Source organism: Symphalangus syndactylus, chromosome 9, assembly GCF_028878055.3.
Source record: "Symphalangus syndactylus isolate Jambi chromosome 9, NHGRI_mSymSyn1-v2.1_pri, whole genome shotgun sequence".
Classification (NCBI taxonomy): Eukaryota; Metazoa; Chordata; class Mammalia; order Primates; family Hylobatidae; genus Symphalangus; species Symphalangus syndactylus.
The window spans coordinates 56,934,701-56,962,310 of NC_072431.2; the positions used below are offsets into that span (position 1 = coordinate 56,934,701).

Consider the following 27,610-nt stretch of genomic DNA (forward strand, 5'->3'; position numbering starts at 1 on the left):
TTTATTCAAACCTTAGTGCTGCCTCTTCATAGCTGTTTGACCTTGGGGAAGTTACTTGACCTCTCTGGGCTCCAGTTTCCTAAATATACATATGTACGTATGTACATATGTACATATATTTAGGAAAATGAATATATACATATTTAGGAAATAATATGTATATAATTATATATGTATAATACATATAGAAATTATACATAAAATTTAGTGCATTGTATTTTTATATATATTATATGTAATATATATTTACATATATTACACAAATATATATTACATACACATAAATATATATTTGTAATATATATTACAATATGTAATATATACATATATACATAAATATATGTTTATATACAAAAATATATGTACATAAATAGATATATTATGTATATACATATATATTACATATTACAGATGTTTGCATATGGAAATACATATATATGTATATATTACATATATTTGTATAAAGAAAATGAATATATATTTAGGAAATAATATGTATAGAATTCTATATGTATAAATACATATAGAAATTATATATAATTTAATGCATTGTATGTATTTTTATATATTTATGTATATGTTTATATATGTATTTTTATATACATTTCTATACATAGTGCATACAATTTAGTGCATACAATGCACTACATTTTATAAATATAATTTATATATGTTATGTAGATATGTATATATATTTGTATATAATTTCGTGCCTACAATGTGCTGGGCCCTGTGCTGAATGCTTTATGTACATTGTCTTGTTCATCTAATTCCTCCTTGTAAGACTGGGACAATCACCGGACCATTGTACTCGGATTTTGGGAGAATGATCATGCAACAATCCTCAGAAGCTCCTCACAGCCTTAGGCATTTCCTGTCCAGCTGGAGGATAAGACCCTCATAAGAAGAGGTGATTACTCAACGGTCCTCAATACAAGGTGAGAAACTGATGTTGTAGACATCGCAGGAGGATTACCTGAGTGGGCACCTTGCATGGTCTGGAGGAGGAGGAGGAAGGCTTTCCTTTGGCGGGAGGGGTCTGGGGAAGCTTCTGGGAAGAGGTTGTTCTGGGACAGGGCAAGACAAGGTCCCGTCTCCTGAGTATTATTCCTGCAAAAGCCTTTTCCCATTTCCGTGAAAGAGCTCAGCCACGCTGACACCTCATTACCCATGTCTCAGGGTGGCCTCACAGACTTGACTACTGGGCAGGGGTTTTGGGTCTTGTTCATGGTGGTTTTCCTAGCATAATGCGAAGTATTCATGAAGTGAATGTCATATATATATATGGCATATACATGTCATATGTATGGCATGTATATGTATATGTATATGTATATGTATATGTATATGTATATGTATATGTATATGTATATGTATACGTATATGTATAGAGACAGGATCTTGCTCTGTTGCCCGGGCTGGAGTGCAGTGGCACCATCATGGATCACGGCAGCCTTGAACTCCTGGGCTCAAATGATTCTTCTGCCTCAGCCTCCCAAGCAGCTGGGACTACAAGTGCCCACCATCATGCCCGGCTCACTTAAAAATTTGTTTTTATAGTGATGGGGTGTCACTATATTGTCCAGCCTGGTCTCAAGCTCCTGGGCTCCAGCAGTCCTCCCACCTTAGCCTCCCGAAGTGCTGGTCTTACAGGCATGAGCCACTGTGCCCAGGGAATGCCATATTTTTTTCATCCCTCAAAGGGGCCATAGGAGGGGTTTCCATACATGCTGCAGTATTTGGTTATTCTCCAACATTTTCTAACTTGCCCCCATTGGGCCAGCTTCCCAACTTGAAGCCAGACCCAAGTGGGAAAATGACCCCGGAGTCACTCAAACAACAGTCTTTAGGAGGGCTTCTCACCCTGGTAAGTCCTCTATCCTGGGAAGATTCTCCCTGCAGCCTGTGATTAAACAACACTCCCCAAAGCATTAGCCAGGCTGGACTTGGTAGGGGCCCAGGGTTCAGTAGTGTTTTATTACTCTCATAAAGTAATTGGCCTAGAAGTATCACAAATCCCACAGCATCTGTACAAAGTAGGACTCCGAAACTAATTATGTGACTGTGGGCATGAATGAATAATGGAATGCCTGCCTGTATTGTGCTCTGCTCCATTGCTTCAAAGGGCTGCAAAGCTGGAACTCATCATCTCTGCCCAAATAACAGGAAGCTTTATGAGCCGAGTGTTGTATTTCGGCCCTGGGCCATTATGGACATTGTTGTATAGTAAAATCTGGGATTTCCCAAGAAATAGGAGTGTCATTGTTTTTCATGATCCCCTTGGATTCCATTTGAGTTTCAGCTAATAAGATGGCTCAGGATAAGGGCTGGTCAAGCCAGAAAGACCAACCAAGTGATTAGAGGGTTGGGGCTCTGAGCTATGTGATACCAGTTGACTTCCAGGGAGGGGAGAGGGATTGGAGACTGAGTTCAGTCACATGACTGGTGATTCAATCAATCATGCCTATGTAATGAAACCTCAGTAAAAACTCTGGACACCAAGGCTCAGGTGGGCTTCCTGGTTGGTGAAGATATTGATGTGCTAAGAAGGTGACATTCCCAAGTTCATGGGGTCAGGGCAAGGAAGCTCTGCATTTGGGACCCTCCCTCATCCTGTGCTATTATGAGTCTCTTCTTTTGGCTGGTCTTGGTCTGTATTCTTTATAATAAAGCTGTAATTGTAAGTACAGCATTTTCCTGAATTCTTTGAGTCATTCTTGTGAGTGATTGAACCTGAGGAAGTTGTGGGAGCTCATGATTTGTAGTCAGTCGGTTAGAAGTGTGGGTGAACTGGGGACCACCAACATGTGTCTGAAGTAGTGGGAGCCTGGGGGAGCCCTTAACTTGTGAGGTCTATGCTAAGTCTTGGTAGTTAGTGTTAGAATTGAATTGTTGCACACCTTGTTGGTTTCTTCTTTCCATCCAACAGGGAAAATATTTCCATGCGCATTCCTAAAAGAAATCAGCTCTGGGATCCTTCTCTCTTTCCAAAGGGAGGCTGGTGTGGCCAGAGGGTTTGCCTGGGGACAAATGGCCTTTCATGGGAACTCTTCTTGACAGCCAGAAAAGACCACAATCTCACACTTTTTTTTTTTTTTTTTTTGAAACGGAATCTCGCTCTGTCACCAGGCTGGAGTGCAGTGGTGCAATCTCAGCTCACTGCAACCTCCACCTCTTGTGTTCAAGCGATTCTCCTGCCTCAGCCTCCTGAGTAGCTGGGACTACAGGTGTGCACCACCATGCCCAGCTAATTTTTGTATTTTTAGTAGAGACAGGGTTTCACCATGTTGGCCAGGATGGTCTCGATCTCTTGACCTCGTGATCTACCTGCTTCAGGCTCCCAAAGTGCTGGGATTACAGGCATGAGCCACCATGGCCAGCCAATCACACACTTCTTATATCTTCATCTAGGTGCTACAAAGCCACAAAACTAACCAGAAACCAAAGGTGTAAATGAACACCAAGATGGCAGTTCCAGGCACATGTGTCAAAATCATCTTTCCCAAACTGAAGTAGGAGGCAGGACTCAACTCTGGACCAGACTGAAGACTAGCTAAAACAGGGAAGAGGGGAATGCACCTCTCCATAAGACATGCCCAGAGGGCCATGTCAGTTTACCATTGCTATGGCAACACCCAGCACTTACCACCCCTTTCCACGGCGACAACCAGTAAGTACCACCCTTTTTCTAGAAAATTCTGAATAACTCACCCCTTAATTTGCAGGTAATCAAAAGTGGGTATAAATCTTACTGCAGGACTTCCTCTGAGCTGCTACTCTCAGCACACTGCCCACAGGGTAGCCCTGGGCTGCAGGAGCAGTCACGGAGTGTAACACTACTGCTTCCGTAAGCTGTTTGCTTCTACCACTGGCTTGCTCTTGAATTTTTTCCTGAGTGAAGCCAAGAACCTTTCCAGGTTAAGCCCCAATTCTGGGACTTGCCTGCCCTGCATCAAAATGACAGAGAAGCCCTGAGTCTCTTGGGCTCTCCATTGGGTCTCAGGGTGACCATGTGACATACTCTTTTAAGCACAGGCTGTAGGACAGTTAAGGTTTTACCCTTGCAACCAAAGTCTTTGCACAGCTTCACTGTGGGGTGGAGTTCCTGGCAGTGATATGTTTGTAGTGCTGCTATTTAACTGGGTGATTTGCCTTGGCAGCTGCTGAGATCTCAGATCTCACAGAGATTTGAGACTTAATCACCCGCAGCACTAACAAAGACCTGCTCTTTTTATGTGGCTAAAAAAAATATGACATCCAGACATAGCTCAGCCGTGCTCTGTCTCCACAGCATTTAAAACACCTCTGCCCACGTGGGGTGCCCAAATGTGCTAGGTTTCCTATTAGGAATGTGATCTTCAAAAAAAAAAATAGAACCCCCAAACCACCACCACAACACAAAAAGGGACGAAGAAAAGGCTCAAGGCTGGCTCTGGCAGTATATGAAGCTCATTTGAAGAGAAAGTGAAATTCTCAGAGTCTTGCACTGACATGGCCCAGAGTGGTGGGAGGCGGGAGAGGGGAGGGTGAAGTCGTGTGAATGGACTTGAAGTGCTCCATGCACACTTCTGGAGTGCCCTGCACACTAAAAGTTTTCTCACACTCTGAAAGGGAATTGCTTGGTTGAAGCTATGGATCTAAATCCACTTGAGGCTGGGTGCAGTGGCTGACACCTGTAATCCCAGCACTTTGGGAGGCCAGTGTGGGTGGATCACCAGAGGGCAGGATTTCGAGACCAGCCTAGCCAACATGGTGAAACCCTGTCTCTACTAAAAAAAAAAAAAAAAAAAAAAAATTAGCTGGGTGTGGTAGCAGGCGCCTGTAATCCCAGCTACTCGGGAGGCAAAGGCAGGAAAATCGCTTGAACCTGGGAGGTGGAGGTTGCAGTGAGCTGAGATCATGCCACTGCCCTCCAGCCTGGGTGACAAAAGTGAAACTCCGTCTCAAAAAAACAAACAAAAAAATCCACTTGAACATCCTCATCACACTGTTTTCTTTGTTGGCTGAAATAAAGACCACATCTCCCTCTACCTGCTCTGCTCACACCCATGGCTGGCTCCTGCCTCCCCACCTCCTCTCCCCTTTGTTTCTTTTTTTTTTTCTTTCTTTTAGTTGGAGTCTTGCTCTGTTACCCAGGCTGCAGTGCAGTGGTGCGATCATAGCTCACAACAGTCTAGATCTCCTGAACTCAAGCCATCCTCCTGCCTTATCCTTCTAAGTAGCTGGGACTACCGGCAAGCACCACCATGCCCAGCTAATTTTAAAAATTTTTAGTAGGTCCGGGTACGGTGGCTCATGCCTGTAATCCCAGCACTTTGGGAGGCCAAGGCAGGTGGATCACCTGAGGTCAGGAGTTTGAGATCAGCCTGGCCAACATGGTGAAATCCTGTCTCTACTAAAAATACAAAAAATTAGCTGGGCGTGGTGGCGTGCGCCTATAGTCCCAGCTACTCAGGACGCTGAGGCATGAGAATCACTTGAACCCAGGAGGCAGAAGTTGCAGAGAGCCGAGATCACGCCACTGCACTCCAGACTGGGTAACAGAGTGAGACTCCATCTCAAAATAAATAAATAAATAAAACAAAATAAATAAAATACTTTTTTTTTTTTTTTTTTGTAAAGATGAGGTTGCTATGTTGCCTAGGCTGGTCTTGAACTCCTGGCCTCAAGCAATCCTCCTGCCTCGGCCTCCCAAAGTGCTGGAATTACAGGCATCTTTGTTTATTTTCTATGTGAGGCATCACGACATCTGTTTGTGTCGCTGCCACCTGAGAAGGAGAGCCCTTGGCAGGCAGCCATCCAGTTTGTCTCTCTGTTGCTCCTCTGGACCTGGCATGGTGCCAGCAAACAGTAGGAGCCTCATAAATGTTCAGTGTACAAGGAAATCTCCTAACCAGCCTCCCTGCCACTAGCCTCACTCATTCCACCTGCCTACTTAGCCCAGCACCTGGAACATTGCTCAAGTAACTGTGAGTGAAGGACTTTTACCCCCAGCTCCTCTTCCTAGCCTTCCCTTGGTTATATGGGATGACTCACTCTTCCCTCACCAGCCAGGGCCCCTCATACCGCCCTGGCATGAATCTCTGAGATGTCCTCAGCCTGGAGTGCTCATACCTTCTCCCCTGCCTTACAATCTTGCTTCTTCATGCATTTCCTATCCAGCTCAGCCGCCATAGTATCGTGCTCAGAAAGGGGCTCGGTAACTGTCCGAAAAACATCGGCCATCCCCTGCCCATCATGCTGGGTCTCGTAGGAAGCAAGGCTTTCTCTTTTAAAGATTTATCATGGGGCCAGGCGTGGTGGCTCATGCCCGTAATCTCAACAGTTTGGGAGGCTGAGGTGGGAGGATCACTCCAGCCTGGGCAACATAGTGAGATCCCATCTCCACCAAAAATAAAATTAGCCAGGTGTGGTGGTGTATGCCTGTAGTCCCAGCTGCTCAGGAGACCGAGGTGGGAGGATCGCTTGAGCCCAGGAGTTGGAGGCTGCAGTGAGCTATGGTCATGCCACTGCACTCCAGCCTGAGCAACAGAGACAGACTGTTTCAGGAAAAAATAAAAAGACTTACCATGTATATATTGTACTAAAATAAGTTATTTTTGTTATTACTTGAATGGAGCTGCAGACAGTCGGAAAAAAAATTCTGTTTTTCATCAAGTTAAAAAGAGAAAAATCCAATAACACGGAACTCAGCCATTTGCACATCCGGATCCTTTTACCACAAATGGCTTAAGTGCCCAGACACGCCACTCTTCCCCTGTCACATGAACTCAGCGCCAGAGCCAAATGAAATTCCAGGCGGCAGGGAACAGAGCTCTCTCTGGCTTCCTGGAAGTGTGGTCACTGGTGAGACTTGATACGGGGCTGCAACTGCAAGTGGCGCAAAACCTATTCATTGCTGCTTGGAGTAGGTGCCGAGAGGCTCAGCGGATGGAGGCTCAGAAGGATGACCACTGAGCAAAGGCTAGCACAGCCACCCAGAGCAGGCAGGGCAGGCGACTCACCAGAGGGAAATAACCAAAGTCAATTTGAGGAAGTGTTCTAAAACACACCTCGGGCCGGGCGTGATGGCCCACGCCTGTAATCCTAGCACTTTGGGAGGCGAGGCGGGTGGATCACAAAGTCAGGAGTTCGAGACCAGCCTGGTCAACATGGTGAAACCCCGTGTCTACTAAAAATACAAAAATTAGCCAGGCATGGTGGTGTGTGCCTGTAATCCCAGCTACTCAGGAGGCTGAGGCAGGAGAATCGCTTGAACCCAGGAGGCAGAGGTTGCAGTGAGCTGAGATTGTGCCACTGCACTCCAGCCTGGGTGACAGAGCGAGACTCCATCTGAAGAAAAAAGAAAAAAAACATCTTGTCACTATCTCCTGATCTCCTGGAATTTTCTTTTTCTTGGGGTGGGGCAAGCAGGAAAACAAATAAACTTTATGATATTGAAAACTCCTGATATGCCAGGTGTGGTGGCTCCTGCCTGTAATCTCAGTGCTTTGGGAGGCTGAGGTAGGAGGATCACTTGAGGCCAGGAGTTTGAGACCAGCCTGGGCAACATAAGTGAGACCCCCACCGCTATTAAAAAAAAAATTGAGCCAAGCATAGTGGCACATGCCTATAGTCTCCGTCACTGTGGAGGCTGAGGCAGGAGGATCACTTAAGCCCAGGAGTTTGAGGTTGCAGCCAAGATTGTGCCACTGCACTACAGCCTGGGCAACATAGTGAGATCCTGTCTCTAAAATAGAAAAAGAAAATGAAAGAAACCCTTGCTGTAGCGATCTGCCTCCAGAAAGTGGGGGTTGAATCCCTGCTTGGGCAAGGCCCTTACTTTTTGGAGCCTGTTTGCTGATCTATAAACCTGGGAGGATGAGAACAGCCTCTCCTCTCCTAAGTGTCTGCGTCCGGGCAACTGGTCATATGCAGCTGAGCACATGTGGCCAGATTTCCCTGGACCTTGCTGGCTGAAAGCATTAACCCTTGCTTCCAGCCATCTGTGCCTATTTTTGCACAAAATATGACTTTCGATTAAATTAACAAGAGTGGTAATGATAATCACTGGTCGCTGATATTAGCACAGTACATGGAAAGGAGCAACATGGTCAGGGAGATTTAGAGAAGGGCAAACAGACAGATGTGACCGGGCACTCCTGGAAGCAATCGCTGTTAGTCACTGCCACATGTCCTCTTACCTGTGTTCTCTTGCCCACGACTCAGCAGAAAATGACCTTGAACGTGTTCTTGCCATCTGAGGCCCACGGAGACCTTGACTCTTAGTTGCTCCGGATCTCACTGCAGCGATGACAGATCAGGGCTCTCCAAGGGCAGCAGTGCCTCTTAGCAGGAGGGGGTCCCCTTTCCACTGCCCCAGGCCCCATCATTGGAAACCTGGTGGTTTTACATGGATAAATTAGAGATGACATACCGATACTTCCATTCCTACATTCTGCAAACTTCCTGGAAAAGTGCAAAGCCAGCCTCTAACCCAGACTCACGGACACAGGGAACACCCTTGTGTTCCCCTCCTCCTCCCTCCCTTTTTTTCTGAGGCGGAGTCTCGCTCTGTTGCCCAGGCTGGAGTGCAGTGGAACAATCTCAGCTCACTGCAGCCTCCATCTCCCGGGTTCAAGCGATTCTCCTGCATCAGCCTCCCGAGTAGCTGGGATTACAGGCATGCGCCACCACGCCTGGCTAATTTTTGTATTGTTAGTAGAGACAGGGTTTCACCATGTTGGCCAGGCTGAGCTCGAACTCCTGACCTCAAGCGATCCACCGTCCTTGGCCTCCCAAAGTGTTGGGATTATAGGCGTGAGCCACTGTGCCCAGCCCCTCTCCCATATTTTTTGTAAAGAAGCAAAGTCACTTTCTTTCTTCTTTCTTTTTCTCTTTCTTTCTTTCATTCTTTTTCTTTCCTTCCTTCTTTCCTTCCTTCCTTCCTTCCTTCCTTCCTTCCTTCCTTCCTTCCTTCCTTCCTTCCTTCCTTCCTTCTCTCTCTCTTTCTCTTTCTTTCTTTCTCTCTCTCTTTCTTTCTTTCTCTCTCTCTCTCTTTCTCTCTTTCTTTCTTTCTCTCTCTCTCTTTCTCTCTTTCTCTTTCTCTCTCTCTCTTGCTTTTTTTCAAGGTCTTGTTTTGTTGCCCAGGCTGATGTGCAGTGGCAAGATCACGGGTCATTGCAGCCTCCAACTCCTGAATTCAGGTAATTCTCACGTCTCAGCTTCCCGAGTAGCTGGGACCACAGGCACATGCCACCACGACCAGCTAATTTTTGTCTCTTTTTTGTAGAGATGGGGGCCTTGCTATGTTGTCTAGGCTGATCTTGAACTCCTGGGCTCAAGCGATCCTCCCACCTCAGCCTCTTAAAGTGCTGGGATTGCAAGTGCGAGCATTGGAGCCCGGCCCAAAGCCATCTTTTCTTTAGAACATCACGACTACATCAGACAGAGGCACACGACGGCTTCTCTCCAGCATCCTCCTCCTGCTCGGCTCCTGGGGTCTTCATGGTGCCTTCTGGCTGCTCCCAGTCCCTGCTGTTACCACGGGGCCTTTTCCTTATGCTCAGCAGCATCCTGAGTCATGCATCTCTCCGGCTGTGCTCTCCAACCATCTAATCCGGGATCCAGCTCATGCTAAGTTATTGCAGACTGACAACAGATGCAGTGCCCTGACCTCCCTAGAAAACATACCATTGTTTTGAGTTGGGGTCTCACTCTGTTGCCCCGGCTGGGGTACAGTGGCACAATCATGGCTCACTGGAGCCTTGAACCTCTGGGCTCAAGTGATCCTCCTGCCTCAGCCTCCCAAGCAGGCTGTTTGCTTTCTCTTTTCTTTTCTTTTTTCCTTTTCTTTTCTCTTCTTTCTTTCTTTCTCTCTTTCTCTTTCTTCTCTTTCTTTCTTTCCTTCCTTCCTTTCTTCCTTCCTTCTTTCTTTCTGTCTTTCTCTTTTTCTTTCCCTCCCTCCCTTCTTTCCTTCCTTCCGTCCGTCCTTCTTTCCTTCCTTCTCTCTCTCTCCCTTTCTCTATCTCTCTCTTTCCCTTCCTTCCTTCCTTTCTTCCTTCCTTCTTTCCTTCCTTCCTTCCTTCCTTCCAACTCTCTCTCTCCCTTTCTCTATCTCTCTCTCTTTCTTTTCCTTCCTTCCTTCCTTCTTTCCTTCAGGCATGCACTGCCATGGCTGCTGGCTAATTATTTCATTTTTTGTAGAGATGAGATCTCACTATGTTGCCCAGGCTGATCTCAAATCCCCAGCCTCCAGCAATCCTCCAGTCTTGGCCTCCCGAAGTGCTGGGATTTACAGGCATGAGCCACCGAGCCTGGTGAAAATATACATTGGAGTAGAGATTTTTATTAAAGATGAGAAGTAGTCCCAGTGGACATCTGGGGAGACATTCTGGAGAGAAACTGCCACAGTTCAGAGTGGACATTCTGGAGAGAAACTGCCACAGTTCAGAGTGGCTTGGCTGTCATAGGCCTGGTCATAGAGGAAAAAACTGTCATTTACTGAGACCTTGCTAGGCCTTCAGGCCTCTCTGTGTCTTGATTGGCTGTCATTTTCTCTTCAGTTGCTGTTCCCGCCTCTCTGCACGTAGCTTGTATCTTGGGAGGTAAGAGGGCAGTTTCTGGTAGGCAGGGAGGGGTTGTTCAGCCCTTGCAAACCTCAGGGGGCTGGGCTGAAAAAATTCAGAAGGGTTGGGCAGAGAGTAAGGAACAGGAACAAGGCAGGTTGGGAAATGGGTCCCGAGACAGGAGGTGCCAGGAAGAAAAGGGGATGGCATGCATTGCTTCAAGGTGCCATGCCCTGTGTGGGGGAAGAGGAGAGAGAAAAGGTGCCTGGCCTCAAGGCTCAGTGTTCTGCCATGTGGGAGGAGCACCTGGGGTGGGTTCTAAGCAGAGCATCCACTCTGGGGTTGCAGTGGACTCCTCTGTGTGTGTCAGCAGGCATCACACACTTCCTGGGGTAACCTAATCCCTCCCACGGGGCCATTCTAGTGGTGCTGCCAATCATCACAGCTTTGCTCAGGGGTTGGCCTAAGGGGTGGGGACATGACTCAAGCAAGGCCAATCAGAGTGCTTCCCTGGGATTTTAAAGTTTAGAGCCCAAAGAAGGAGTGTCTCTTTCTCTTGGGCTGCTAAGCAGCGAGTACCTGAGTTCAGAGCTACCCCTGGCTGAGACCCCTTCTTTTCCAAGGAAAAAATCCAACAGCATTGGAATGGGAAGAAGCAGATGCTTGGAGGGAAATAGAGAAAGAGGCAGAGAGGGAAGGCCTGGCAAGGGTCAAGGGCCCAGAGCCAGTGCCACATACCTATAGTGTTTTGGGTGGGCTGGGAGGTGTGGAGAGGAAGGAGGAGAACCAGGAGAGAAGTGTGGCAGGAATAAAAATGTGTTTGGAGGAGTATTAAGAAGAAATGCATGGTCGAGAGTAGAAAGCGCCATGGAAAATCACTCGCTCGGATCTCAGTATGACTCTATTGATGAATCTCACGTTGAATCTATTAGGATGGTCAGAAAAATAAAACCTGCCTCACACTGGCTCCACCACCAAAGGGGAATGGACTGAGTCATATACCAGGAAGGTTGACAGGGCAGCTGAGAACTGCCTGCTGGACAGACCACATGGCTGCTGACCAACATCTACCCAGAGACCCAGAGAAGTGCTTTCTTTCTTTCTCTTTCTGTCTTTTCTTTTCTTTCCTTCCTTCCTTTCTTTCTTCCTTTCTTTCTTTTTCTTTCTTTCTTTCCTTCTTTCTTTCTTCCATCCTTCCTTCCTTCCTTCTTTTCCTTCTTTCTTTCTTCTTTCTCCTTCCTTTTTCTTTCCTTTCTTCTTTCTCTTTCTTTCTTTCTTCTTTCCCTTTATCTCTGTCTTTCTTTTTCCATCTCTCTTCTCTTTCTTTCTTTTTCCTTTCTCCTTCCTTCCTTTCCTTTCTTTCTTTCTTTCTCTTTCTTTCTTTCTCTTTCTCCTCTCTCTCTCCCTCTTTCTCTCCTCCTTTCTTCCTTCCTTCCTTTCCCCTACTCCTTTCTTTCTTTCTCTTTCTTTCTTTCTCCTCTCTCCCTCTTTCTCTCCTCCTTTCTTCCTTCCTTCCTTTCCCCTACTCCTTTCGTCCTTCCGTCCTTTCCCCTCCTCCTTTCTTCCTTCCTTCCTTCCTTTCCCCTCCTCCCTCCATTCCCCTCCCCTCCCCTCCCCTTCCCTTCCTTCTCTCTCTCTCTCTCTCTTTCTCTCTCTCTTTCTTTTCTTTCTTGAAACAGAGTCTCACTCTCTTGTCCCAGCTGGAGTGCAGTGAAGTGATTATAACTCACGGCAGCCTCAAACTTCTGCGCACAAGCGATCTTCCCGCCTCTGCCTCCTAAAGTGCTAGGATTATAGGCATCAGCTGCCATGCCCAACCCGGGTGCTTTTTTCTAATTTTCCAAAGGTGCCGCGTGGCCCTAGAATTTTGTCCTCTGAATCATCTGCTGAGGGCCAGCCTCTGCCCTCAGTATGAGATATGGAGAGAAGGAGAGTCCTTGATCTCATAGTGTCTAGTCAGGAATTTTACAACGACTAGATTTACCCCCCTATTCCATTGCAAGGCCCCTTTATTGACAGGGAGACTGAGGTTAAGGGCAGCTTTGATTTTTGTCTTGTGGTGCAGAACTCTGACCTCTGCAGAAGCCATTTTCTAGGCTGGATTGACTCTATTAGGACTATCAGAAAAAGAAAACCTGCCTCCTACTGGCTCTACCACCAAAGGGAGATTGACTGAGTCATGTACCAGCAAGGTTCAAAGGTAAGATGGATTTCAGAGTTGGTTTGGTTCAGCAGCCCAACAATGTAATCGAGCACCCTGTTCTCTTTCTCTGTTTCTTTTCCTTCTTTCCTTCCTTCCTTCCTTCCTTCCTTCCTTCCTTCCTTCCTTCCTTCCTTCCTTCTTTCCTTCCCTCCCTCCCTCCCTCCTTCCTTCTTTCCTTCTTTCCCTCCTTCCTTCCTTCCTTCTTTCCTTCCTCTCTCTCTTTCTCTCTCTCTTTCTCCCTCTGTCTTTCTCTTTCTTTCTTTCAAGACAAAGTCTTGCTCTGTCACCCAGGAGAGTGCAGTGGCATGATCATAGCTCACTGTACCCTCTATCTACTAGGCTCAAGTGATCCTCCTGCCTCAGCCTACTGAGTAGCTGAGACTACAGGCATGCACCACCATATCTGGCTAACTTTTAAAGGTTTTTGTTGAGATGAGTTCTTACTATGTGGCCCAGACTGGTCTCGAACTACAGGCCTCCAGCAATCCTCCTGCCTCAGCCTCCCAAAGTGCTGGGATTACAGACATGAGCCACTGTGCCCTGGCCAAGCGATCTGGTTTTTCTTCAATTTCTGCTTTCCAGGTTGGAAGACTTACAGCTTAGTCATTATGCAACTTCCCTCATGGTGGCAAAAAGGCCTCTAGAGCTCCAGCCCTCACAACTGCTGCCATACCTCTTCTTGAGGCTCTTCCAGACAGCAAGAAAACTTACCCAGGAAGCCCCTACACATTTTCCTTATGTGTCATTGAACACATGTGCATTCCTGAGGTTATGTCAGGAATACTCTGGGCTGAAAGGCTGAACCCTGGATCCCCTGGAACAATCACTCTGGCCCAGAGCATGGGATCACTCTGTCACCCCAGAGCTCACTGCACAAGCAGGCAGGCAGTTTGCTGAATGAAGCCAGGTGCTTCATGGGAGTTTGGGTGCTGTTGTGTGCTTGAGCTGGGGGTGCTAGTGGGCCCCCCAGGGATGCTGATGGCTTATTTTCTATGAGCACAAGGTTGAACAGTTTTGTATATTCATTGAAGCAGCAGAGCCTCTATTTGGATGTATGGATGCATTTCTGGCCTCTTGGGGAGAAAAAGAACCAGATGAAGAGGCTCTCAAAGGGCTTGGTGTCCTCACTGGTTTCAAAAGCATGTTTTTCACAACAGTAGCAGACCTGTGCACGCCCAGAAAATGGAATTCATATCAGAGCCTATAATTGCGTAATTAATTCAGGCACAGGGGGTTTTTGGTAGGAGGCAGGATGGGAAGGTGGGTGGCTCTACCTGGGTGCTCTTGGAGCTGGGAGCATCAGGCCCTGGGCAGTCAGTGCTGTAGGAAAACCCACCCAGGTGGGGAGCCACAGGCACTCAAAGGCTAAACCTTCAGCCACAGTGTTTGACGAGGTGCTCAACTTGGCACCCAGCCTCTCTGACCTGGAGGGCACATCAATTCTACTCTCATCAGCTGTGGACAAAGAGAAGGCTGTTAGTTAATTCTGAGCACCAGGCTGTTCTGTGCATTTTCTCAGTTACTGCCTGGAACTGGTTCAAGTTCACCCAGGTCCTGGCTCGGGGAGCTCCTGCAGGGTCCTCTTAATGGTATTGTTCCGTCAACCAGCATTCATTCTGCCAGCCGCACCTGGGGCCAGGCTCTGTGCAGGGTGCTGTGGGGGCAGAGATGGGTGGTCCCTGTCCAGGAGTGTGCAGGGTCGAGTGGGGAAGGGTGGCTCAGAGTGTACCTGGTCACCTGCTGTAGGGGAGGAGCACGGGCTTTCTAAGCCCTGACTGTCTGAGCTCTGGGTCATGAAAGAGCTTGCCATGTTTGGGAAACAGGTTCAGGGGACATGGGAGGGTACAGGGACAAGGGTTGTATGTGTGGGGGAGGGGTGGTGGTAGAAAATGGGGCTATAGAGGTAAACTGAGGCTGAGCCACAGAGACTTTTTTTTTTGAGATGGAGTCTTGCTCTGTCACCCAGGCTGGAGTGTAGTGGTGTGATGTGTCAGCCCACTGCAACCTCCACCTCCTGGGTTCATGCAATTCTTCCACCTCAGCCTCCCAAGTAGCTGGAATTACAGGCATGTGCCACCATGTCCGGCTAATTTTTGTTTTTTTTTTAATAGAGAAGGGGTTTTACCATGTTGGCCAGGCTGGTCTCAAACTCCTGACCTCCAGTGATCCGCCTGCCTCGGCCTCCTAATGGCTCAGGGTTACAGTCCTGAGCCACCATGCCCGGCCCACAGAGACTTCTTAATAGAGTGGAAAATGGAGCACCAAGCCATGCCGGCAGACAGATGGGTTTCTGGGACCAGATGCATCTGAAGGCTGTAGAGAGTGAGATGTAGCAGGTCACAAAGGAGGGTGGAACAGGAGACAGGTGAAGAATAGCCAGGAAGGAATCAAGGCTGGGAAGGTGGGGCCAGGAGAGGTCTGATTGCCCATTGAATGTCATGGTGGCAAAAATCAAAGGTATCTTCAAGGTAATAGTAACTGGGCTAGAACGTTCAGCTAGAGGACACAGGCGTGAGAGATGGGCTTGGATGGGTCAATGGAGGTCCAGTGTTGAAGTGTTCATGGGACAGCCATATTGTGTCCAGAGGACAGCCAGATTCAGAGCTGGGGCACAGACACATGATGCAGACAGGGATGCAGGGCTTGGCATCACTACCATTTTTATTTCGCACATTCCCTTCCAGTCTCTGTTCCTGTGAGAAGCAGTTATAGCTCCCCTACTACAGACAGCCTGGGCTGGAGTCCAGCTGTGGCTCTCACCAGCTCTGCGGCATGTCATCCAGCTGAGCCTCTGTTTCCAGTAGCCATTGTTAGGACATGTGTAGATGCTTAGCATGGCCATGGCAACCGGCACATCATTTGCTGAAACACGCCACTTCTCAACCCCCAGCACGGGAATGGTCTGGTGATATAGTTTGGATGTTTGTCCCCTCCAAATCTCATGTTGAAAATGTGGCCTCCAATGTTGGAGGTGGGGCCTGGTGGGAGGTGTTTGAGTCATGGGGGTGGATCCTCCATCGATGCCTTGGTGCCATCTCCATGGTAATGAGTGAGTTCTCGCTCTGTTAAATTCATATGAGAGCTGGTCGTTTAGCCTGGCATCTCCTCCCCTCTCTCTTGCTCCCTCTCACCATGTGACGCCTGCTCCCTGTTTACCTTCTGCCATGATTAAAAGCTTCCTGAGGGCTCATCAGAAGCAGATGCTGGCACCATGCTTGTTGTACAGCCTGCAGAACTGTGAGCCAAAATAAACCTCTTTTCTTTGTAAATGACTCAGCCTTGCATATCCCTTTATAGCAGTGCAAATGGACTAACACATCCTGGTAGGCTGCCTTCATAGAAATCAAGGGAATTGATGCTTCTGCCGTCCTCAGAGGGGGAAGATCTACTTTGGGGGAATTAATTTTTCTCAGGTCGTTGTCTCTGATATATACAGCTGTCCTGTTTCACTACAAAGCACACAGAGGACACAATACAGTTCCGTGTGACCAGCCCTTCCTCCCCTCTTTTTTTTGCTCTGTGGGCAGGACTACAGGACACAGGGTCAGGTGGTTTTACATAATGTAATTAACTCACACAATAGTGCTGGTTTGCAGAGGATTGTTCTCAGAAGAGGGTCTGGAGGCACCAACAAACACAGCTGATGTAGGACCCAGGGCACCAGCACTCGGAGTGTGTTGCTGTTTGAATGGCAAGCCCTGCTCAGACGTTCAGACAGTTCCCTGTTTTCCCTGTGTCATGTTCTGGCTTTAGACAATGAGACGCATACACAGTGCCCAGGAAAAAATCTGATCCAAATCCACTCTGAAAACTTGTGATTTCAGTGAAGATAATAAGCAGAGACAAGTAATGAAGGCCTTGCCCTTATCACGGGGATCTCAGGAGGAGGTTCCTTGGGACCTGGGGGTCCTACCTCATGGCCTCCATGTGTCCAAAGAGTCAAGATCTATTTAACTCCAGCCTCGGTCAGAACTCAAAAGCTGTTCCCAAAAGACCATTCGAAATTCAAGGGATGAACTGGGGATCAGTGTGTAGAACAAGTGAAATTATTCCAAAGAAAGATTTAGTTATGTCTGGTTTGCTCCTATCAGTCACATTTCATATAGTTTCTCTGATATCGTATCAGAAGAATACTAAATAGGGAGTTTGGTTGTACAACTTTAATAATACCAACCGAAAAAAGGGAATACATTTGAGGATCTATGAGACTCTGGCAAGCAGAATATTTTAATATTTGGCAGTATCTTTGTTCAGCAGCATAATTAACCCCCGGCTATGGACCTGGCATTATGCTAATTGTTATCAGGGCTGCTATAATGTGAATGTGTCCCCCAAAAAGCATGTGTTGGAAACTTAATTTCCAATGCAACAGTGTTGGGAGGTGGGCCTAATGCGGGGTGTTTAGGTCATGGGGTCTCCACCTTCATTAATGAATTAATGCTGATTATGAAAGGTTTTGGGGCTGCAAGTTTGATCTCTTGCTCTCTCTAGCCATCTCTTTGCTCCTCTGCCATGAGATGACACAGCAAGAAGGCCCTTGCCAGATACCAACCCCTTGATCTTGGACTTCCCAGCTCCCGGAAGTGTGAGTCAATAAATTTCTGCTCATTATAAATTACCCAGTCTCAGGTATTCTGTTGTAGCAGCACAAAATGGACTAAGTCGGGGTCTAAACATAACAGGTGCCTGATAAATGCTCGTTGGGTTGATGGTTGGATAGATGGATAGATGGATAGATAGATGAATGGATAGATAGATGAATGGATGGGTGGATAAGCAGATGGATAGATGGATGAATGAGTAAATGACAGGGTGAAGAAGGGGATGTGTGTCATGTCCTCAAGTCATCATGGTGATGCTTCATGCCTCCTTGGCATGTTGTAATGGACAGAGCATTCTCATTTACTCATCTTGTGTACATTCTGTGATTGAGTCCATTACAGCATGTGAACATCTGTCTGTCTGTCTGTCCTTCCTCTGACACCAGAGTGAGGCCTAAGGATTTGCTAGTTTCCCTATGAATAGCTTTGCTTTTCTGTGTTTCAGTCCAGTTCCTTTGGCAGAAATGACAACACGGTGTCTGGGGAGAGTTTAGCCCCAAATAGACTTTCTGCCTCAGATAATAGCAGAAGCTTTCATTTCACTTAGTTTACTAGATTTAGCCCTAGATGGAAGGGTGGGCTACTCCCTACTCCTGGAGGATTTGTACCACACTACAGAAAAATCCCGAGATGACACATAGGGAAGGAAGTCCAGGGCAGAGCAGTGCAGAGACTATGGGCACTTTTCATTTGAGGGCGTTGTGCAACCAGGGACAGCTGTTTCCAGAGGTCTTTGCTGAGACATGCTACCAACATCAGAGTTGAAATCCAGGTTGACTAATTAACCTTGGTTCCCATGACAACTAGCAGGGTGCACCCATCTGCCCCCAGGCAAGAAAGCATCTCTACAAGTGGCCTTGGGGAGAGACAAGAGGCAAAGCATCAGGGAGGAATATGAGAGCTGCTACTTCTGTTGTCCTGGCCAGGACTACAGAGGTCCTTTAAGAGGGTGGAGTCCTAACTGCATTCCTTCCACATCTTCCTGAATATTGGGAAACGGAGGCCATGAAATTCCCAGAGGAATCCATTAAGGCATGTCTATTCCCATAGGATCCCTGTACATTCTGGGAGGTTCGCAGGTCCCAGGCAGCCGTGCCCCTGGCACGGAAATGGAAGAATTCAGTCTCGAGACAAGAAACCGAGGCTGTGGCCAACCCCATCTAAGTATCTTTCACTAACTTTGTGATGTTTGGAGAATGTCACGCTGGCTTTGAGAATGTCCCAGTTCTTGGGTCCTGTGTTCCAGAAGAACCTACTAATTGATAGAGGGGCGGGGGAGGGCCGTGTCTTAGCTCCTGTTTTATTTATTTATTTATTTATTTATTTATTTATTTATTTTTGAGCTGGAGTCTCGCTCTGTCACCCAGGCTGGAGTGCAGTGGCACAATCTCGGCTCACTGCAACCTCCGTCTTGTGGGTTCAAGTGATTCTCCTGCCTCAGCCTCCTGAGTAGCTGGGATCACAAGTGCGTACCACTACGCCCCGCTAATTTTTGTATTTTTGGTAGAGACAGGTTTCCCTATGTCGGCCAGGCTGGTCTTGAACCCCCGACCTCAGGTGATCCACCCACCTTGGCCTCCAAAGTGCTGGGATTACAGGTGTGAGCCACTGCGCCCAGCCCTTCGCTCCTATTTAAATGTATGTATATTTTTAGATTAGTTAATTTCAGAGATGGCAAAACAAAAAGAAAATGTGTGTGCATCGGAGGGAACCTTTGATCCACAGCCACCGGCCTTTGCTTGGAGACATTTCTGGCTCGTCTTCAAAATTCTGTGCTAATTGACATTTGTCTTTTTCTCTGTGAAGCCCGCCATCGCCAGGTCATTAGGACATTGGGTCTGGGCTGTAGTTTCTCTTCCATCAGGGCCACACACCGCAGCAATTCTCATAAAAGACAGTCGGATAAGGCTTTTGCACGACTTCCGCAATGAAGGAAGCTTTGTAGGCTTAACTAAATTAGCAGACTCGTCTTGTGACCAGGAAGACTCTCCTTTTATTGGCACTGAAAAGTTCTCAGGCATGCGTCTGCACAGAACAAAAGGCGCCTAGACATCTTTATTTCTGCCCAACTCCTTTCCCTACCCCAAAACACTATCTAGAAGTAAGAGATGACACATGCGTTACAGAAACAAAATGACTTCCCTGACAATGGGAGCCGCAGTCTGGAAGATACATCTGAAAAGTATAGTGAGAGGACCTTATTTTTCTGATTCTATGTTGGCTGAGGAAGCTTTTTTTTGGTTTTGTTCTGTTTTTGAGACAGGGTCTCGCTCTGTTGCCCAGGCTGGAATGCAGTAGCATGATCAGGAATCACTGCAGCCTCAAACTCCTGGGCTCAAGTGATCCTCCCTCTTCAGCCTCCCAAGTAGCTAGGATTACAGGCCATCTGTCACCACACTTGGCTAATTTTTTTTCTTTAGAGATGGGGTCTCACTATGTTGCCCAGGCTGGTCGTGAGCCCCTGGCCTCAAGCAGTCCTCCTGCCTTGGCCTCCCAAAGTGCTGGGATTACAGGCATGTGCCACCATGCCCGGCTAATTTTATTATAATTAATTAATTAATTTGTGGAGACAAGGTCTCACTATGTTGTCCAGGGTGGTCTCAAGCCATCCTCCCACCTCAGCCTCCCAAAGTGCTGGAATTATAGCACTTTATGAACCACTCACCTGGCCTTACATTTTTTTTTTTTTAGAAACAGTCTTGCTCTGTCACCCAGGCTGGAGTGCAGTGGCACAATCATAGCTCACTGCAGCCTTGACCTCCTGGGTTCAAGCAATCCTCCCACCTCCACCTCCCGAATAATCAGGACCACAGGCATGAGCTGCCACATCTGGCTGATTTTTAAATTTTTTTGTAGAGATGAGGTCTTGCTATGTTGCCCAGGCTGGTCTCTACCCCTTGGCCTTAAGTGATCCCCTGACCTTGGCCTCCCAAAGGGCGGGGTTTACAGGCGTGGGCCACCACTTCTTGCCCTGGGGAAGCAATTTTTAAGAAATGTTCCATCTTGATGCAGTGTAAGGTTTTGAAATGTCTGCCCCCAATTACCACAGTGGTGGGCAGGATGTGGAATAATTTGGAAATAAGGAAAAACTTCGGGAAAGATGGAGGGGGAGTACTCGTGGAATAAGTTAGGGGCACAAGTCCCAGGCAGCAAAGCTAATGGGGCTTAATTAGTGGCCAGAGATGGATCCAGAGCTGTGTCCCTGGCAGGCAGCCAGAACACAGCCTCACTTAAGGCCCAGGAGTCCCTCCCTGCCCCATGAAGCTGAGTCTCTGGTCTCTGATCATGGCTTACTCCTCCCAGATGACCGCAGCATTGATGGTGAGCGTGTGTGCCCCTCAGCTCACAGCCAGGATGAGCCTATTAAAAATGCCCCTGCAGACCCCAGGGGCCACCCATTAGCCTCAGAAACAAGGAGAAATAGGGGCTGGGCGCAGTGGCTCACGCCTGTAATCCCTGCACTTTGGGAGGCTGAGGTGGGCAGATCATGAGGTCAGGAGGTCGAGACCAGCCTGGCTAACATGGTGAAACCCTGTCTCTACTAAAAATACAAAAATTAGCCGGGAGTGGTGGCGGGCACCTGTAATCCCAGCTACTTGGGAGGCTGAGGCAGGAGAATCGCTTGAAACCGGAAGGTGGAGGTCTCAGTGAGCCAAGATCGCACCATTGCATTCCAGCCTGGGCAAAAGAGCGAAACTCGGTCTCAAAAAAAAAGAAAAAAAAAGAAAGAAAGAAAAAAAAAAGAAACAAGGAGAAAGAAAATAAATCCATGGCAGCAGGATGGATCTCTGTCTTCCTGTTAGTGTTTTGGAGATGGGGAGGGTACCTTTTTTGTGTGTGTGTATTGAATGTCTGGCAAAAACTGAGTAATAGCTGAACAGAACAGTCAGGGATTCAAGTGCTCACTTCTGAATGGTTCTCAGGCAACAGGCACAGTGCCTGCTCCCAGAAACAGCTCTCTCTGAAAAGATGAACAGAACACAATGGCCTCCTTGTGTGACATGCTAAATCCAAGCTCCATACGGAGCTGGGAGCAGAAGTCGCAGAAGCTCATCGGGTGGGACAGAGGGGCTCCTCTAGGAATTATCTGATCAGGGCATGAGCAGGTGGCTGGACTTCTGGCCCCTTTATGGCCAGAAGACCAATTCTTGGCTGGTCTCTAAGCAAACAAAGAGAGCAGCACCTTGTCAGCGGATGTGATTTTTGTGACATCTGTCCCGCAGCCCCCATCAATTCACACCCAGCGTTTGCGTGACTCATGTCCTTGAATTAGCCATTGTTGGGCCTGAGGGAGGCGAACGGGAAAACCAAACGGAAAAAAGGTGCGGGGAAGGGAATGTTCTGTTCTGTCCTCCAACGATAAGCGCCTGTTTGGCAGCGTCACGGCAGGGACAATGCAGAGATGGCCTTGAAAATTCTCAGGCTGTCAGGCTGAGGGGCAAAGAAAAGTCACGGGCAGCTGACAGTGGAAAGAGCAGAGCAAGGATTCATTCATTCATTCATTCATTCATCAGTGGTTTATCGGCTTCTTTCTGTGACAAGCCCCCCCTAGGCACAGTAGGTGCCCTGGTGATCAAGACAACCACCCCTCTCTTGGAGCTGAAGCTTCATGGGGAGAGAGACGTTGCAAATTGGTGCTGAAATCACCAGCCTTTGTGAAAAGCCAATATTCAACCCCACATAGGTGTTTGAGAGAGTTAGAAAAATTCCATCATAGGGGCCGCGTGGCATGTCTCACACGTGTAATCCTAGTGCTTTAGGAGGCCAAAGGGGGAGAGTTACTTGAGGCCAGGAGTTTGAGACCAGGCTGGACAACAGAACAAGACCCTGTCTCTACATAAATTTTTTAAAAAAATTAGCCAGGCGTGATGGTGTGTGCCTGTAGTTCCTGTGGCTCAGGAGGCTGAGGAAGGAGGATCGCTTGAGCCCAGGAGGTGGAGGCTGCAGTGAGCTATGATTGCACCACTGCACTCCATCCTGGGCAATAAAGCAAGACCCTGTCTCTAAAATAATAAAAACAAAATAAAAATAAATTTCAAGATGAATAATATATGGTTCCTGCCCTGGAGGAGTAACACTCCCATGACGCAGCTACCTGGGGGTCTCAGCAAGGCATCCTGAAAGAACAGGGCAGTAAGGAAAGGGGCTCCCCTTGCAGAGTTGAATTATGGACTTGAGATGCCCTGCATCAGAGCGGAGTAGGCAAAGTCACCTTAGAGAGTCCTCAGTCAGCAGGACTATAATTGGATTTAATGTATAACTTATATAAAGAAAGATTGTGTTGAGAGGAAAGACAGTCATTGGACAGGACCCCTCCCCCACCTCTCCTAGCTCTGTCTGGGGAGATCTGGCACCCTGGTCCAACCCCAACAGCAGGCATATTTGCATGGCGCAGAGACACTTCCAGGCTAGCTGTGGTGGGCAGTTTGCATTATCTGCATACAATTCTTCCTTCCTTCCCTGCCCTCGTCACGGTTTCCCTTGGTATCGGCTTGCTTTAGCCAATGGAAGGTTAGCGGATGTAACCTAAGCAGGGGTTTGACATCTGCAGGTTTAAACATATGAGCTTCATTGGCCTCATGGTGGGCTCGCAAAGAGCCTGGCTGCATCCAGAGAAACAAATCCACTCAGTCATGGCCTAAAAAAACCATTTTCTGGTTAACTCTTCTGTTTGGGCCCTGGAGGGACCGTGATGAACAAGGCAGACCATTCCCTGAGGTGGATCTGCACCCGCAATGAAGGAAGAACTCTGGGGCTGTGAGTTGGGCAAGGGAGCGTATTTGTCTGCCCACGGCTGTGGCTGATAAGAAGCTGAATCTCACTGAGTCATAGGGCTTAACCTTTCTGCAAATGGGTACTGTCTGCATGACAAGGGCAGGAGGGGAGGGACATGCGCGGCCTGTCTGATGGAAGTCCTGGCCTGTACCCCACTCCACTTCCAACAGCACCTCCATCCCACTCTGCCCTTTCAAAGCCTTGAAGCCCATTTTAACCAAGTTCCTTGTACATCAACGTGTCACAATGCTATGCACCTGGGGACAGACGCGGATGTGGCTTGCCCTGTTTGTAAGGCCACCAAGACATCGCTTCTCGGCCTTTTGGCTAAGATCAAGTGTAAGGCCACCAAGAGGGCTGCTCCATTCAGACAGCCCGGCAAAAAGATGGTGTCCTTCCCACTGGTGACCCAAGAGGCATGATTTGATAGGATAAGCACTTCACAAATTTTTGCAAGGATGACAACCCACAGTGAACTCATTGCTCCTGCTGGGATAGGAACGAAAATGTGTTCAATAAATAAAAGCTGATTTTCCCAAACACTGTCTTGAAGACAGTGGTTTAATCGGTGGCAGCTGCTCCACACCTCCAGGCTGAACTGTCCCGTTTTGAGTCATTTCCTGTCCAGAATGCCACAGTGTCTGTGCTGGAAGGACTTGGGGTCACTGTACCAACGGCTCACAGCTTCTCAACTGTGTGAAACCCAAAACAAAACAAGAGAATAGAGCTTGGTTTGTCTATTTTCCTAATGGAGATATAATCTACCTAAAGTCAAATTCACCCATTTTAATGCATTGCTCTATGAGTTCTAACAAGGATGTAGTCGTGTAACCATTTGAGCACCTCAAAATATTCCCACGTTCCCCTGAAATAGTCAACCTCCCTACCCATCTCCTGCCTCTGACATCCCTGATCTATTTTCTGTCCCCCCACATTTTTTTTTTTTTTGAGGTGGAGTCTCGCTCTGTCACCCATGTTGGAGTACAGTGGTGCGATCTCGGCTCACTGCAATCTCTGCCTCCTGGGTTCAGACGATTCTTCTTTCCTCCTCAGCCTCCCAAGTAGCTGGGATTATAGGCACCCACCACCATGCCTAGCTAATTTTTGTATTTTTAGTAGAGGTGGAGTTTCACCATGTTGGCCAGGCTGGTCTCCAACTCCTGACTTCAGGCGATCCACCCTCTTCGGCCTCCCAAAGTCCTGGGATTACAGGCATGAGCCACTGTGCCTGGCTGTTTTCTGTCCTTTCCCAGAATATCATGTAAGTGGAATCATATAATGTGTGGCCTTTCCACGTTGGCTTCTTTCAGTTAAATTAACTGTTACCATGTGTATGAACAGTCCATTTCTTTGTATTGTGTGGTCGTATTCCACGGTATACATATACCACATTATGTTCATCCCTTCCCCAGTTGAAGGACACTTGGATGGTTTCTGGTATCTTTCGGTGATTATGAATAAAGCAGTCATAAATATTCATGTTCAAGTTTTATGTGAACATAAGTTTTCATTTCTCTCAGGTAAATACCTAGGAGTGGGATTTGCAGGTCATGTGGTAAAGATGCATTTAATGTTATAAGAAATTTCCAAGGCCGGGCATGGGGGCTCACACCTGTAATCCCAGCACTTCAGGAGGTCAAGGTGGGCAGATCACTTGAGGTCAGGAGTTCAAGACCAGCCTGACCAACACGGTGAAACCCTGTCTCTACTGAAAATACAAAATTAGCTAGGCGTGGTGGTGCACACCCGTAATCCCAGCTGCTTGGGAGGCTGAGGTAGGAGAATCACTTGAACCTGGGAGGCAGGGGTTGCAGTGAGCCGAGATCACGCCACTGCACTCCAGCCTGGACAACAACAGTGAAATTCCATCTCAAAAAAAAAAAAAAGAAAGAAAGAGAGAGAGAGAGAGAGAAAGGAAGGAAGGGATGGAGGGAGGCAGGGAGGGAAAGGAGGGAAGGAAGGAAGGAAAGAAGGAAGGAAGGAAGGAAGGTAGAAAGAAATTGCCAAGGCTGGGAGTGGTGGCTCATGCCTGTAATTCCAGCACTTTAGGAGGCTGAGGCGGGCGGATCATTGAGGTGAGGGGTTCAAGACCAGCCTGGTTAATATGGTGAAACCCTGTCTCTAGTAAAAATATAAAAAACTTAGCCAGACGTGGTGGCACGTTCCTGTAACCCCCAGCTACTCGGGAGGCTGAAGCAGGAGAATCGCTTGAACCTGTGAGTTGGGAAGTGGAGCTCGCAGTGAGCTGAGATCACGCCAGTGCACTCCAGCCTAGGTGACAGAGCAAGACTATGTCTAAAAAAAAAAAAAAAAGAAAAAGAAAGAAAGAAAGAAATTGCCAGGCTGCTTGCCAAAGTGGCTGCACCATGTGGTATTCCCATCAACAATGAGTGGAAGCTTCATTTGTTCCCATGCTCACAGGCGTTCTGGGTTGACAGGCTTTGTAGTTTGTTTATTTGTTTTAAGCCATTCTAATATGTGTGTAATGGTATCTCACTGTGGCTTAAATTTGCATTTCTCTAATGACTAATGATATTGAGTATCTTTTCATGGGCATATTTGCCATATGTATATTTTCTTTGGTAAAGTGTCTTTTCAAATCTTTTGCTCAACTGTATTTTTTTTTCTTGAGTGTTTTAGAGTTCTTTAAATCTTCTACATACAAGTCCTTAATCACAATATATTGCTATGGTTTTTGCTTTCTACAGTCAATTACCTCTTAGAACAATGTAGAACGAGAAAAAAAGTTTTTAAATATTTATCTTCTTTCAAGCTATTTTTAGAGATGTTCACTTCTTGTATAAATCCAGATTTCTGTCTGGTATCATAGTCTTCTGGCTGAAGAATTTTCTTTAACATTTCTTGTATTAGAGATCCGCAGATAATAAATTATCTCTGCTTTTGTTTGTCTGGAAAGAGTCTTTATTTCTTGTTTATTTTCGAGCACTAGAATTCTGGGGTGACAGTGTTTTTCCTCGCAATCCTTTACAAAGGTCACCCCATTATCTTCTGGTGTGCACAGTTTCTGATGAGAAATCTTCTACTATAATTCTATTTGTGCTCCTCTATGTAATGTGTCTGCTTTCTTTTCTAGCTTCCTTTAAGATACTCTCTTTATCACCGGTTCTTAGAAGTTTGAGTAGGATGCGTCTGAGCTTTTTGTTTTTTTTTTTTGTATTTTGGGGATGAGCTATGTGTTCTAGTGTGGTCCTATGATTTTTTGAAAGTCACATTTAATATTGACTAAGTTTATTTTTTTAAATTTCCAACTTTTAACTTTAGGGGTATATGTGCAGGATGTGCAGGTTTCTTACGTAAGTAAATGTGTGCCATGGTGGTTTGCTGCACAGACCCTCCCGTTGCCCAGGGAATAAGCCCCGCATCCACTAGCTATTCCTCCTGATCCTCTCCCTCCTGCCAACCCCTGCCCTCTGACAGGCCCCAGTGTGTGTTGTTCCCTTCTATGTACCCCTATGATTTTTAAAATCTATAATTTGATGTGATTTTATTTTTGGAAAATTATTGGTCATTATCTCCTCAACTATTTTTTTTGCCTCATTGTTTCTCTCTGCATTCTAGGATTTCAATTTCACCTATGTTAAACTTTTTTTTTTTTTTTTTTGAGACAAGGTCTTGCTCATTGCCAAGGCTGGAGTGCAATGGCATGATCTTGGCTCACTGCAGCCTTGACCTCCCAGGCTCAGGCCATCCTCCCATCTCAGCCTCCTGACTAGCTGGGACTACAGTTGTGTGCAACCACACCCTGCTAATTTTTAAAATTTTTCTGTAGAGACAAGGTCTCATAATGTGGCTGGTCTCAAACTGGTGGGCTCAAGTGATCTTCCTGCCTTGGTCTCCCAAAGTGCTGGGGTGACAGGCATGAGCCACTGTGCCCAGCCTTCACCTATGTTAGACTATTAATTATTGCTCTATCTTGTAAAATGTCTCGTAAAATGTTTTTACTGTGTGTGTGTGTGTGTGTTTCAGTTTGGGTAATTCTCATTGACCTCCCTTAACATTCAGTTATTTTCTCAGTGGTGTCAAATGTTTCAATGAGCTCTCTAAAGGCATTTTTAAAATCTCTGTTATTTCTGTTTAAAAAGTATTTCTAACATTTACAGTTGACCCTTTCTTACACCCTTTCTTTCACCTCTGCTTAAATTTCTCATGGTTCATGAATATTTTTCACCTTTTCTATCAGAGCCTTTAACATATCAATCATAGTCATTTTAAAATCTCTGTCTTATAAGTCACTCTTGAGTCTAGTTCTCTTGATTGATTTATCTCTTGACAGAGGAGTGTTTTCACTTGCTTTTTTGATGTGTCTTGTAGTTTTCAATTGAGTGCTGGACATGGTATACAGAACAGTAGAGACTGAAGGAAAAATTTATGCCTGAAAACGGCAAGCCTTTTCTTTTGCTTGGCTGCTAGTATGGAGCGGGGGAGTTGAGTCAATCTAGTCAGGAATGAAACAATTTAGGTTT

The 27,610-nt window shown here is 46.8% G+C and overlaps 1 long non-coding RNA gene across 1 annotated transcript in view; it reads left to right on the forward strand.

The window, feature by feature from the left end:
* Positions 1 to 17,354, forward strand: part of LOC129489580 (uncharacterized) — a 98,282-nt gene extending 80,928 nt beyond the window's left edge. The window contains exons 2-3 of the long non-coding RNA XR_008660035.1: positions 785 to 938; positions 17,242 to 17,354. This is a non-coding gene — a long non-coding RNA (uncharacterized lncRNA). The remainder of the gene's footprint in view (positions 1 to 784; positions 939 to 17,241) is intronic.
* Positions 17,355 to 27,610: the final 10,256 nt, after the last annotated feature.